The sequence below is a fragment of the Austrofundulus limnaeus genome, unplaced genomic scaffold (assembly GCF_001266775.1).
Source record: "Austrofundulus limnaeus strain Quisiro unplaced genomic scaffold, Austrofundulus_limnaeus-1.0 Scaffold99, whole genome shotgun sequence".
NCBI lineage: Eukaryota > Metazoa > Chordata > Actinopteri > Cyprinodontiformes > Rivulidae > Austrofundulus > Austrofundulus limnaeus.
In genome coordinates, this window is record NW_013952501.1 from 386,389 (window position 1) to 390,985 (window position 4,597).

Sequence of the window (4,597 nt, forward strand, 5' to 3'; positions counted from 1 at the left end):
GTGTCATACAGTATGATCAAGTGAAAAATGATGAAGCTCTCAGGTCAGAGCTTTGCTGTATTTCCCTTTCCAGTTCCTAAAAGACATGACTTTCTCACACTTGGTCTGCTGTTGATAGTTTTATACAGTCTGGGACTACTTTTAGAGGTGGCACGGTGGAGCAGTGGTTCAACATGCCACTTCAGTGAGGTCCTTCTGTGTGGGGGTTTGCATGTTCTCCCATGCATGTGTGGGTTTTCTTTGCATAAGAAGGTAGGGCAATTTTGGCAAAAGAATTGAATCACAGTTAATTGTGGCAATTAGCTGATAATGATGATTGATAGGTGACAATTGCACTTGTATGTTTTTAACTCTAAATCAGTAACTCTGTGTTCTAAAATTGTATTTACAAACCATCAGTCAAACTAACTTCTTCATTTTAGCAGGTTAAAATAGCAAGTTGTGTAATGACYTTCATCATTTCCACAATGTGTAGTGGCATTCCACTAGTGCCACTTAGTGTAGTGTCGGTAGGGTTCGGTGTGATTACAAGCATTTCCATTAGGCCAGATTCTTGGAACCAGCCCTTTTTTAGTACCTACTTTGCTGTGGTTCCAAGTGGTCCCAGTCGACACCAAAATGCGACARCAGAACACTGTTCGTCACTGATWGGCTAYGGGGTGGAGTCACTGGTTGCGTCTGAGCTGCCTTTACAACAAGAACTCGAAGCACCATTTTTTCAGTTGTAGCAGCGACATTAGTCGTGTTTCCATCCAACTTTAATTTGAATTTTTTGCGAATTTTTTAAATTTCAGAACTTATTCGCCAAATGTGTTTCCATCTCTCATTTTGCGCATTAACTCTTTTTTTGAAAAAGCCGAAAACCACCTCCACAAACCACCCAAAACACCCACTGGAACCYGACTGGAATGTCAATGGAAAAGCACCCGAACTGAACCGTTCTGACACTGACCGTACCAACACTACACTAGGTGGTACTAGTGGAAAAGGGGCATAATAATATGCTGCAGGCTGATAACCCTACTGCATATTCTGGTTGCATAGAAATAAAGAGGGCATTAAAAATCATATCTAGTTGCTTAGAAGCAAAACATCAAGTTCCATCTTTAACCTTAGTAAAGAAACTACTTAGAACTGAGGCTCTCTAATGGTTTTAGCTATTTTTAATTGATATTATTTAAGTCTAAAGCCTCTTACTCAGCTTGTTTGGGTGTAAATCTGATGGGCAGCTTGGTCAAAGAGTGGCCTCCTCCTACTGTAAATCCACACTCCAGATCCCCGTATTGATCCTGCCAGTCGATGCTGTTATTCATGGCTTCACAAGCCCGTGCCCTTGCTTATCACCAATGACTTTACCGAGGCCCGAGCAGAAATATATCTGATTTTAGTGTAGAGGGGGGAGCAGAGACACAGCAGCTGAAGTCGCAGCGAGATGGCTGTTAGGCGCACAGAGAAGAAGCACACCCTCACACATATCAAAGAGGGCTCTTGAGTGTGCCGAATCACAAAGCAGCCCGCATTGTGACAGGGAGCACAGGAAATCCAAAGATAGATTTAAAGCTGCCAGTCAAACCTGCAGGTGGATATAAATGTGCGCGCACTTGTGAGCCGTGTCAAAAAGGCCCGCTCCTTCTTTTTGTTTATGTGTGTGTGTTTGTGTGTGTGTGAACACGCCTGCTGCTTCAGACACAGAGTTATGTGAACATTCCCAACAGCTGGCCTGTCATGATCCCACCAGCGTTCTTGTTCTGCCATGTAAACACAAGTCAGCTGGTTTATCTTTAGAAGTCATCATTCTGCCGGGACAGACCGCTCTCCGTTGGAGGAGGTCAGGGATGGAGGTGGGAGAAGAAGAGAAAAAAGGAGGAAAATCATAAAGGTTGCTGCTCACTGGGCCGTGACTTTTGGTGACTAGTTAGCGTACGGCATTCGTGAATCTACAAAGTGCACCAAAATGTCCTCGAGTGAGGTTTGCAATCGTGTCTCTTTAATTTTGAATTCTAATGTTGAGTTGCTGAGGTGGATATGAAGTGGGAGGGGCTATGCAACAAAATAATGCGCATGGCCAAGAAAACAGTTTTGTACGGAAACCGAGAGCGGTCGTTTTCTACATATAATTATTTTCCATGGTAGTCTCATGATAACCACATATTACATCATTATCGCAAAATAACGAGGTCCGTTTTCTCGAGATAACGAGTTAATTCCCAGATGGTTTTCCCAGATTGTTTTCCTCTCGTGAATCATTCAGCAACCATGGAGATGGCCAGGTCCCCTCAGCTGGTCTTCAATGAAGATTAACATTTATTTATTTATTTATTTATTTATTTACTTATTTACTTGTTTGTTTGTTTTTTGTTTGTTTGTTTACCATTATTTAACCAGGCAAATCCCAATGAGATTGCAGGACTCTTGTGCAAGGGCGGCCTGGGCCTGAAGGCAACCCTAGTGTAATTTTTAGGGGTGCAACGATACAGAAAACTCACGAATCGGTTCGGTTCAATACTTTAGTCTCACGGTTCAATATTTTTTTGATACAAAAAAGAGAAATTTCCATGCCCCTTTTAACTTGTAATTTATTTAAATTAATTATGAACATTTGTTTAACCTCAAAAGTACAGTTCTTAAATGAAATGTTGCTGAAACAGCAAGTTTCTCAGTGGATCTGTGCTCAAAAATGCAGCCTAGGTGAAGTAGTCGAACACAGATCCACTGATCCTTCAACACAGAGCATCTTCAGAAGACAAGTTGATAAAGCAAATTTTAAAAACCTGTATCGTTCGATACAAGTGTGTATTGAACCTGAAGCACTGTTCGATACGGTTCGATACGGGTACATGTATTGTTGCACCCCTAATAATTTTGTGTCATTTTTGTATCATTACACATGCTGAAATTGCAATTTGTTTGTCTCTTACAGACAACTGTCTTATTAGCCCTTGTCATTTAAGGAGATGGCTGGCCCGACTGCAGATCAGCAGGAGTTTACACAGTGATCTTGCTGACATAATAAACTTTACTGATGACCAGCTGTGGGGATCAGGCCGTCTTCATGGTTACTGAATGATGCACAGAAAATATGGTCCTCATTATTTCATGATCAACAAAACCATGGAGAAATTGCTAAAAACAGACGCTCTCAGCTTCTGTAGTTTTGCTAGTTGTGCACACAAGAATATAACAGTAGCTACACAACTTACTGGTGGCGTGGTTGCCAACCCTTTTCTCGCAATAAGGAGTCCCCAACTAGTCCCTAACAGTCGCAGCCCAATAAATTCCTACCTTAAAGGAAGTATTTCACTGGGCTGCAACTGTCTGGGACTATTTGTAGACACAAAATTGGGCAAAGTTATGCAAATGTTCTCATGGAATCACACAAAAATCGACATGTTTGCACAAACTCCCTGGTGAAATAAACACGGGGAGGTGTGTTAGGAGCAAGTGTGTGTTTTTGCCTGAGGTTATAAAGTTACCACTGCTGCTGACCCACTTCCTACTTCCTCTCCCACCCCTCCCACCCACCGAATCACTCAAATAAACCATGTGTCACACAGCAAGCATCCCCGAGCCCATAACTTATCAGGTTTTGTGGGGGGGTCATCCCAGAGCTAAAACGAGTTCGGTATGGTGTGCGTAAAGTTTCAGGATAAACAAACCCTTCGCCTCCTCCGACACTTCTGAGCAGGAAGGTGTGAAGGTGCACCAGAGTTTGAGTGACAGTGGTGGAAAATTGCCTCTAACAAGCCCAGACACAAGTGCTGACCCGTCATCTGTACACATCTTTTCTATTGTGTGTGTGTGTGTGTGATGGAGAGGAAACCGTGTAAACACACACACTGCACAAAGAGGTGCACCCATAAGCAAAGTGCACTGTCATCAGTAATTGTCATCGCTTAACAAGCAGTGGGTCATGCACTGCCTCTGTAAGCATTACTGAGGGAGCGCAGGAGGGAGAATCCCCTCATAAAGAAGCTTTATGGCTCAAAACCGACACATGGAGGAAGAGAAACGGAAAACTGGCAGCAATTTTAAAAATCATTGATTAAAACAGTTATTAAAGAGCCTGGTTGTTTCAGTTTTGTTCCTCTGTGCTATTTTATTCATTTGGTCTTCCCCCCCCACCCCATTTTAACACAACGAGACATGAAACCCCACAATACAGAGCAAACTGGTGAAGATAATTCCTACATGAAGTGATGATCACATCACCTCCCTGCTCTGCCTCCTCCAGCTGCTGCAGCCTACACCTACAGCTCTCATGTCAGATTACTGTCAGTCACGAAGACAGCAGCCAAGTTTCTCCAATTATTTTCCAACCAGATTATCCCATCCATTAATCCATCTATACCAAGGAGGGGGAAAAACACCACATGACAGTAGAGGCTAGTTATTTTTTTAAGGATTTTTTTATGTTTTATTTAAATCACTTCTAATGGTTCTTATTTGAAATCTGCTGGGAGATCAGTGGTACTTCCTGAGGCCATCAGATCATCCACTCAGCATCATGGATGGATGGATGGATGGATGGATGGATGGATGGATGGATGGATGGATGGATGGATGGATGGATGGATGGATGGATGGATGGATGGATGGA